Source organism: Triticum urartu, chromosome 4, assembly GCF_003073215.2.
Source record: "Triticum urartu cultivar G1812 chromosome 4, Tu2.1, whole genome shotgun sequence".
Classification (NCBI taxonomy): Eukaryota; Viridiplantae; Streptophyta; class Magnoliopsida; order Poales; family Poaceae; genus Triticum; species Triticum urartu.
Window position 1 is genome coordinate 524,246,395 of NC_053025.1, and position 11,073 is coordinate 524,257,467.

Here is an 11,073-nt window from a genome sequence, read left to right on the forward strand (position 1 = left end):
TTTGTGAGTTCGAAACTCACACAAGCGCCTAATTTTTAGCTGCTCCCCAATAAGGCCCAGGTTGGCCCATGCAGGACAGTCAGACGAAATTCAGCCCAATTACTAAAAAGCAAATTAATAGCGGGATTCAATTACTAAAAAGCATATGAATAGTACCACCTCGGATAATATGAGCGAAAAAACTGAAAGCGTAAATTTACGGGAAGAAGCGTATTGTGACGGTGAACCCACGGAGTCCTCTGTTTTTTGCATTTGTGAGTTCGAAACTCACACAAGCGCCTAATTTTTAGCTGCTCCCCAATAAGGCCCAGGTTGGCCCATGCAGGACAGTCAGACGAAATTCAGCCCAAGTACTAAAAAGCAAATTAATAGCGGGATTCAATTACTAAAAAGCATATGAATAGTACCACCTCGGATAATATGAGCGAAAAAACTGAAAGCGTAAATTTACGGGAAGAAGCGTATTGTGACGGTGAACCCACGGAGTCAATCTGTGCTTTATTATTAGGGATAGATTATTATTGTTATTATTATTATTATTATTGTTATTATATTATATTATATTATTATTATAATAATATTATTATTATATTATATAGGGATTAGGGATTAGGGATTAGGGATAGGGATTAGGGTTAGGGATTAGGGATTAGGGTAGATTATTAACTAGCACATACGCCCGTGTGTTGCAACGGGGTAATAAAGATTGACATTATTCTACTGACAAACTCAATCACAATACCTATATGAATTTCATAGAAATTTTGTTAAAAAAATTCCAACTAAGTCAACCATATAATACCCATTTGTGAAAAATTTCCAGCTAGGTTGACCATGTTTATAATACACACATCCTGATCTTTTATCAAAACCACAGAGGTAAGTAAATTCCTATAACTGTAGATAAAACTGCAATATATCCACCTAGATGAAATTGTATTACATCAATTTGCGCACACTCATTGCTCCAAAAAGATTGAGATGTAGTTACCTAACAGAAGTTGACTTCCAACATGAATTCAGTCAATTGCTTGGTATCACCTATACATACAAAAAGAGAAAAGGTCATCAGTCATTTTCCTACATCTTTATATGTCATCTTTGTAGCACAGATGCCCGTGCGCTGCAATGGGAGTAACTTTTGGTGTGGATTCAAATTTAGCGAGAATTGTTCGATTTTGTTCATTTCACCAACTTGCTCGACGCGCACCTTCTTCTAGTCAACTTTGAAAAATCCCCCCTTCTTCTGCGCAACTGTGACAAATTATATATCTATATCGATAGAGGAAGGTAAAAAAATTGAAAAAAAAATAGTTCACTCCATATCTTAAAAAGTCACAAATATGGTTTCTCACCCCGCCAAAAAAGGTTACTTTCCTCTCTAATGATTGTTCTTGTGATACTGTAAACATAATGTAATTGTCATCGTGTCTGCCAGAGTTTCACTAAAAGGAAAAAAAGAAAATTAGCTAAAATCAGGAACCGATTAAGAAAATTATGGAACTTAGAAACTTTTGTTCAAAATTGTACAATTAAAAATCTTGATTTTATCTAAAAATCAGATTAATAACAGAAAGTTCAAGTATAAAATAAAATAATTTAATGTTGGATTTCCTACTAATTAATTTTATGACATGCATATATATGCCCGCTTTTTAAGTAGGAAGGCAATCAGCGACAATAATTATCCCCGCGTGCATGTTGCTTTTTTTTAGATCTGCATCTCCACTTTTAAGTAGGAAAGCAATCAAGTTGCACTAATTAAATCATTGCCTTCCCGTGGAGTCAACTTCTTCATTTACCTTTTTTTTTCTTAGCGTTATTCCTTCCTTTCTTGTCTTTCTAATTGCCGATAATCATTTATTTCTTAGATTCTCGGGGCAGCTATGCTTATTTTTCAATAAATTTATAACCTAACACATTCACGGCTTTAGCCCAGTCGGTTGTGCATGTTGAGATGAAACAGCAGGTCATGAGTTCGCTCCCCATGAAAATCAACTAATAATTTTAAAAAAATCAACTAATTTTTGCGCTGCGCTCCTCTACAATCTCAGCCCATATGCAAGGGCAAAGTTGTTGCTCACAATCTAGGCCCATGTAGGGCAAAGCCCATAACGATAGGAAAACATACAAGAAATTCATAACCTAACTCCCCATGAAAATCAACTAATAATTTTAAAAAAATCAACTAATTTTTGCGCTGCGCTCCTCTACAATCTCAGCCCATATGCAAGGGCAAAGTTGTTGCTCACAATCTAGGCCCATGTAGGGCAAAGCCCATAACGATAGGAAAACATACAAGAAATTCATAACCTAACTCCCCATGAAAATCAACTAATAATTTTAAAAAAATCAACTAATTTTTGCGCTGCGCTCCTCTACAATCTCAGCCCATATGCAAGGGCAAAGTTGTTGCTCACAATCTAGGCCCATGTAGGGCAAAGCCCATAACGATAGGAAAACATACAAGAAATTCATAACCTAACACGTGCATGGCTTTAGCCCGTCGGTTTTGTACGTTGAGATGAAAACAGCAGGTCATGAGTTTGATCCCCATGAAAATCAACTAATTTTTGCGCTGCGCTGTCGTTGCTCACAATCTCGCCCCATGTGGGGCAAAGCCCATGACGGTAGAAAAACGTAATTTATCGAATCTATATCGATGGCAATATTAGTACCACCTCGTGTATATGTCTTAAATTTAAACTGAAAGCGTAAATTTACAGAAAGAAAGCGTATTGTGATGGTGAACAGAAAAAAAGCCTATTGTGACGGTGAACCCACGGAGTCAATCCGTGCTTTATTATTAAAAAAATAGGGATAGATTAGAGATAGATTAGGAATAGATTAGGGAAAGATTTCTTCTACAAGTTATTATAGTCACGTATGCCCGTCCTTTCACGTTCTTTCAGACTATTACACCGGCCCATATATGTTTCCAGCCAACCAGCCCACGTTTTCTTAGGTGGTTGATCCATTAAGAGGACGTAGTGTGTACGGCACCACCGTCGTTGTCGCTGTGTACGTTTTGGACATAATCATCATACGAGAACTATTCCAATACGAAGTCATGAGTGCCCCGACCCGGATTTCACATATAATTTCATCGTTAGAAGATGAAAGGCTCGACCTGAAATCCAGCTAAATTGTGCCTCTCGCCGGCCCCGCTGTCCCACGCACAGTCGTAAAAACTCCCTCCACGTGTTCCTTGAGCCACGCACCAAGCGCTATCGTGGACGACTCGAGCGACCGGCCACCGACCCCCGCGTTCAATTTGCAGCCCAACCCGCCATCAAACGCACGCCGCCGTCCCGATCTCCTCTGTCGCCTCTCTTCCCCAACGCCACGAGCTCGACTCGCAAATGCCATGGCGGCCACTGCCTACCTTTGCTCGCCCGCGCGTCGCGGAAGAAGACCATGCATGGCAGGCACCATCAACCGAGTCGGCCTGCCGCCGGGACCAAAGCCCGTGAAGGGAGCCAGCATGTTTAGCATGTTTGTTGCGGAGCATGATGGCGCCGCACCGGGGAACGATGGAGCTCGGGTTGGAGATCCGGGCGGTAGAAGTCGGAGAGGACCAACCATGGCCGCCAGTCAATGGCGAATCTACGGAGTAAATGTAAGGTAGGCTCAACTGTAATTATGCCATTGAGATGGGCTGGGAAACAGCAGTTTTGCTGCGCTGCTGTCTAATCTTTGATACTAAAAAAAATATACTCTTGTTGAAGAGCATGCTTAAGCCTGTTAAAGCATGTCTAGTAGATTCGCCCCTGCCGCCAGTGACAAGGAGCTTTCCACGTCGGCGAAGGGGCGCGATCAGGGAAGCCCACCGCCCAGATCACTAGGCCATGCCGTCGCCGCCGGCTATCTCCACAACAAAACCACCCCACCTTGATTCCCAGCTTGCAGGCATGTGCGGATTGCCCAGCCACCGGCAGAACAATCACGCGACAGCACAATGAACTTCCATGTAGCCGAGCCATCCACACCGCGTCATCTTCCTTGGCGCCGATTATACTGGCTTCTCGGTTTCTTTTGTACGTGTCCGTCATAATCGTGTGCAGTTTTGTATGTAGCTCATGTACTTCCTCCGTTTTTATTTAGTTCGCATATTAGCTTTGGTCAAAATCAAGCTTTACAAATTTTGACCAAATTTATATACAAAAATATTAAGATATACAATAACAAATCAACAACATCAGATTTATTATTAAATGTACCTTTACATCGTATAGATTTATTATGATAAATGTTTATATTGTTTTCTATAAACTTGGTTAAACTTTATGAAGTTTGACTTCAATCAACTCTAATATGCAGAGTAAATAAAAATGAAGAGAGTAGGTGCGTGCGCGTGCTAAGTTACTAATATGCTTGGCGGCATTCCGCAGAGACCACAGGCCATCTACACGGCGGCTGTCATCTCGCCAGAGCAGCGGCGGCTGCTCTCCTTGCCGTTCATCTATGATGGCGATGCTGTCTCTACCTTCTCCAGTCTTGCAGTACGAGGAAGCACCTAGGTACCGTGGTACGTGTGTGACTGTGCTAATAGCTATATCTATATCAAATTCATGTACTCTCTTCGTTTCTAAATATTTGTTTTTCTAGACATTTCAAATGACTACTACATACAAATGTATGTAGACATATTTTAGAGTGTAGATCCACTCATTTTGCTCCGTATGAGTCACTTATTAAAATGCCTAGAAAGACAAGTATTTAGGAACGGAGGGAGTATTATACAGGAGAACTCCAGTTCCTTTGTCTCTCTTCTTTAATTTTTCTGTAGTTTATTTTGTATTTCTGGACATCAATGAAAAAAATTCAACGACTCCATCTATAAACTCCTGACAAACCGACCCCTTAATTTATTTTTTCTCAGTTAATTTTGTTTTTCATCAACTTAGCAATGGTTCCACCCAAATCCTTCCAAGAAAGCAGTCCGTTTAATTTCATTCTAATTTTTTAATTCTTCTTTAGGTCAACAAAGGAGTCTCCTGTAAAAAAAAGGAGTCCACACAAAAAAACCGAGGAAAAAAATTGTGTCCACACAAATTTCACTTGGAAACCGTGTAAGCTTCCATTAATTAGTTCATAGCTCAGCTTTCCTGAGTTTGTTATGAACTTCTTTTATTTCCTGAGTTTGTTATAAACCATGTAAATGACTAGATTCTGGTGGGCAGGGACATGATAAAGGCCACATTGCAGAAGTTGCACCATGATCGATATGCTCAGTTCGAGGCTTAAATTTAGCTTTTATGTAGCATGGTAAATTATGGTCACTATATATATGTCTATATCCTCAAAATTGTGATATTTCTTCTGCTTTTCAAAATTGCATGGACTAGGATTATATTCTGGTACTATTGGAAGTGGAAAGATATAAACCAAGTATAAGAAATCTGAAGTAAAGAGAGATCCAATGAATTAAAAGATATTGGAGTTAATGGCGATTATTGTGTATTGGTACATAACGATCTATTCAGACAATCTTCGGCCCAGTAACCGAATCCTTGGTACCACAGCTCTCAACGCAAATGGATACTTGAGGTAATTCTTTCCAATAACATTCTTCTATTAAAGGGAGGGATGCCTTTTCTCAATAGTGATTGAAACAGTCCTGAAGTTAAAGGAAATTGCTCACCATACCATCGATAAGTAGGAAAAAAAACATCGATCCTCCCATACGCCACTTGGCATGCCGCTGCCCGAGGTAGCTTATTGTTTTTGTACTTACAAAAAGTTTTTTGAGTCGTAAATAATTTTGTATCCGTTGCAACGCACGGGCCCTTTTGCTAGTAAAGTTAAAAAGATCAAACAAGTCCCGGCTGCACATTAAACTTAACATAAAATACATAAAAGTATAAATTTGATATCACCGTCGTCGTCCTACTTGTTGTCATCCTTGGTGAGGTCGACATACGGCGGTGGTTGCCAGATGTGGGCAAGCGGCGGCTGCATGGCTAGAGGTGCCTACACAACCTCTTATTGTGGCGGGGACGACAACCACGCCTCGACGCCCACCCACGAGAGCGGCATGGGCATGTACCCCGGCGTGCAGGGCACCGTGTCCGTCCATGCCCACCTCTGCCCCTACCATTGCCGCAAACCATGGATCGGTGGCATCCTCCTCCTTGACCGGCTCCTCCTTGACGGCTCGTAGCTTCGGGCAGATGGCAACATCGCCGGTGGCTGAGAAAGCCATCATCTCCTCGAGCCCCTCCCACCGGGCCTCGTCGTGGTCGTGGACGGAGTCCTCGGGAACACGCCGCACGAGCTCCTCCTCCTCCTCGGCGGTCGTGGGAGGTGGTGGTGGCAGAGACAGTGAGGGCGGCGGCGTCAGGGTCCCGCGGACGCACGTAAGATAGCGTGGCTGGCGCGGGCTGGCAGCACGCGCACGGCTGCCACTTCGCGCCCGTGGCGGGCTACCGGCGAAGTAGGACTGCCGCCACAAGTTGTGCTCATCCAGGAGCCACATATCCCACAGGGGTGAGTCCACGGCGTACCTGGAGCCATGGAGGAGGTCGGGAGCAGGCGGGCGTAGCCGCCGACGGGGATCGAAGGGATGGACACGTGGTCCGCCGAGAGATGCCAGTAGTTGGGTTGCACGTCGCTCCACGTGTTGGAAATATGCCCTAGAGGCAATAATAAAAGGATTATTATTATATTTCCTTGTTCATGATAATTGTCTTTTATTCATGCTATAATTGTGTTATCCGGAAATCGTAATACATGTGTGAATACTTAGACACCAACATGTCCCTAGTAAGCCTCTAGTTGACTAGCTCGTTGATCAACAGATAGTCATGGTTTCCTGACTATGGACATTGGATGTCATTGATAACGAGATCACATCATTAGGACAATGATGTGATGGACAAGACCCAATCCTAAACATAGCACAAGATCGTATAGTTCGTTTGCTAGAGTTTTCCAATGTCAAGTATCCTTTCCTTAGACCATGAGATCATGTAACTCCCGGATACCGTAGGAGTGCTTTGGGTGTACCAAACGTCACAACGTAACTGGGTGACTATAAAGGTATACTACGGGTATCTCCGAAAGTGTCTGTTGGGTTGACACGGATCAAGACTGGGATTTGTCACTCCGTATGACGGAGAGGTATCACTGGGCCCACTCGGTAATGCATCATCATAATGAGCTCAAAGTGACCAAGTGTCTGGTCACGGGATCATGCATTATGGTACGAGTAAAGTGACTTGCCGGTAACGAGATTGAACGAGGTATTGGGATACCGACGATCGAATCTCGGGCAAGTAACATACCGATTGACGAAGGGAATTGTATACGGGGTTGCTTGAATCCTCGACATAGTGGTTCATCCGATAAGATCATCGAGGAGCATGTGGGAGCCAACATGGGTATCCAGATCCCGCTGTTGGTTATTGACCAGAGAGCGATCTCGGTCATGTCTACATGTCTCCCGAACCCGTAGGGTCTACACACTTAAGGTTCGGTGACGCTAGGGTTGTAGGGATATGTATATGCAGTAACCCGAATGTTGTTCGGAGTCCCGGATGAGATCCCGGACGTCACGAGGAGTTCCGAAATGGTCCGTAGGTAAAGAAAAGAATTAATATAGGAAGTGCTGTTTCGCCATCGGACAAGTTCGGGGTTATCGGTATTGTACCGGGACCACCAGAGGGGTCCCGGGGGTCCACCGGGTGGGGCCACCTATCCCGGAGGGCCCCATGGCTGAAATTAGGAGGGAACCCAGCCCATAGGTGGGCTGGGGGCCAGCCCCTATAGGCCCATGCGCCTGGGTTTCCACCATGGAGAGTCCATGTGGTGGAAGCACCCCTAGGTGCCTTGGGGGGGAGGGAAACCTCCCCTGGCCGCCGCCCCCCCTAGGAGATAGTAGATCTCATCTACTAGGGCCGGCGCCCCCCCCATGGCACCCCTATATATAGTGGGGGGAGAGGAGGGATTTTACACCAGCCCCTGGCGCCCCCCTCCCCCCCCCCCCCGTTACGTCTCTCCCTCGTAGTCTTGGTGAAGCCCTGCTTCTGTGACGCCCTGCATCCACCACCACGCCGTCGTGCTGCTGGATCTTCATCAACCTCTCCTTCCCCTTGATGGATCAAGAAGGAGGAGACGTCTCCCGTCCCGTACGTGTGTTGAACGCGGAGGTGCCGTCCGTTCAGCGCTGGTCATCGGTGATTTGGATCACGTCGAGTACGATTACATCATCACCGTTCTTTTGAACGCTTCCGTGCGCCATCTACAAAGGTATGTAGATGCATCCGATGACTCGTTGCTAGATGAACTCCTAGATGATCTTGGTGAAACGAGTAGGAAATTTTTTGTTTTCTGCAACGTTCCCCAACACGCGCTTTGTGCATGGCTGGGGAAATTAAGAGGAATTTATCCCTAAGTAGTAAAAGGAATTGATTTGGTGAGAGTCGGCCGTTTGGATTTGTGCCTCTGATGTGTTACCATGAAAGCATCACCACAGGGATCGCAACTGCCAGGACACGTATGTACATGACCAGCAGCGACCGGTGACCGCCGTGTTGCAAAGCCGACTATGCATACCCTACAAGGATGGTTGGTGGTATTTTAAGTTGGAAGGACGAGCCAATTATGCATACCTTACAAAGACGGCTGGTGGTATTTTAAGTCAGAAGGACGACATCACAAAGCTGACCACATGAACACGGTAAGAACGACCGACATTGATGTAAAGTCAGACGTATATCGTTGCGAGGTCAATCTATGTTACAGCAAATTGTATGTCATCCAATGCTATCATATCATGCATGTGGATATTTTGATGAACACGTCAATTTTCTCTCCTTTATTACCCCGTTGTAACGCACGGGCGTATGTGCTAGTTAATAATCTATCCTTAATTCCTAATCCCTAATCCCTAATCCCTATGCCTAATCCCTATATAATATAATAATAATATAATATAATAATATAATAATATAATAATAATAATATATAATAATAATAATAATAATAATAATAATAATAATAATAATAAAGCACGGATTAACTCCGTGGGTTCACCGTCACAATACGCTTCTTCCCATAAATTTACGCTTTCAGTTTTTTTACCTATATTATTTTCTATATTCAAGGTGGTACTAATATTTACATTACAGTGTTCGTTTCCTACGTTTGATCGTTCGTCTGATTCCACCTATCGATCGCTCGGCATGGGCCTTCATAGGTCGTGTGCTTGGTTTCCACCGATCAATTGCTAGGTATGGGCTGGCCCATTTAATTAAAAGCCAGCGCTGATCGTTATGTGTTTTTCTGCCTGTAAGTAGAGAGTCCCTAGCCTGGGGCATCTGGGCTGGCCCATTTGGAGTAACAAGCTTGTGACAGGTAAAAATATCGCAAAAGCTGTGGGAAAAATGGAAATCGAACTCACGAGCTACCTCTCTCGTCAAACAGAGACGCTAACCAGTTAAGCTAATAAACATTTTTGAAATAAAATATGAAACTCTTATTAATAGTAAAGCAGGAACAATTACATATTGCATTCTCTTTACTAGCTCTTTTTTTCTGTAACAAGATTTTCTCCAACTTAAATCTTCAGTATTTTATCTTTACAGTCTTTCTCGTGTCACCAATACGCTTCTTCCTGTGAATTTACGCTTCCGATCTTTTTCACCTATATTATTTTCTACATTCAAGGTGGTACTATTTTACCTGCGTATCCAACGGTTCGTTTTTGCCTCCACATCCACGCTCGCTGCATTGGGCTGCTTTGACCTGGCCCATCCATGTGCAACTTCCCGGCCCGTCTATGCCTCAATCAATTGTGCCAGCCTACAGTTACGCTAGAGGAGGGTCTTTCTACAGTCAAAATAATCCCACCTTGCTCTTTTACATCCAATATCGCCCATTTATATACCTACAACCTAGAGAATCAACAAGTGGCCTGAAATCAAGAAGGGAACGAAGGAAACGAAAAGGAAATCAACAAACGGCCTTTTGAAGAAATTAATTCAGCAACGCCACAGAGGAAGCCACATCGGAAAAAGGAATCAACAAACGGCCATGAAAGGCAGAAACGGGGCGGCTCGGTGGTGCATAGCCAAGGAGGAGGCTGGCAGCGATGGCCAGAAGCACAACAGCTGCATGAGGGGAAGGTCATGGCGGAGTAGGACGGCGCCGGGTAGTGGTGCCGGACGCCGACCCATAGCCAGCAGGATGCGGCGGGACTTCCATGGCGCTCCGGCAGGTCGCAGACGACAGAGGGGGGATCGGAGATGAGTGAGGGAGAGAGGCGCGCGGCTGCGGAGCTCACTCACCTCGCCGGTGAACCCCGCTGGGCGACGGCGAGCAAGGGGAGGTGCGGGAGACTGAGGGCGCACACAGGTGAGGAGGACCAAGGTAGGAGAAGGGGGCGAGACAAACTGCGAAGGAGAGATTAATCGTATGGAGAAGAGGCCGCGCAATGACCATCTTGTAGATAAGATAAGGCTCGCCGACGGAAGCGCAGGACAAGTCGTAGGCTGGATGGAGAGATTAATCGTATGGAGAAGAGGCCGCGCAATGACCATCTTGTAGATAAGATAAGGCACGCACTTGCCGATCGCCTACTGCTTTTTCTTATCGATTAAAAGCTGCTGGATGGACTATTATTACTTGGGCTGCTATTTGTTTGTATGACTAAGGCTTAATGTTCAAAGAGTGGCGTTTTGGCACATGGAAGCACGTGCTCCTGATTTTTTAAATGTGTTCTAATCATATTTTGAAATTTCAAAAAAAATTCAAACAAAAACTTGGCGCATACATCTCGATATTGTACATGCTCATAAAGTCGTTTCGCGAAAAACCGATAACTTATGTGTCGCGTGTGAAAAAAATAAAATCCGATGTTAAAAATTGTTTTTCACAAGACATCCTTTGATCTTTTTTACACAAGGCACAAAAAATATCGATTTTCTCCGAAACTTGACGTGCACATATATAATATCGAGATGTATGCGCCAAATTTTTGTTTAGAATTTTTCACGCTTTGAATTTTTTTTTCACGTGCAGGAGCGCGCGCTCCCGGGAGCACCAGTGGATTTTCGTTAATGTTCATGCCTA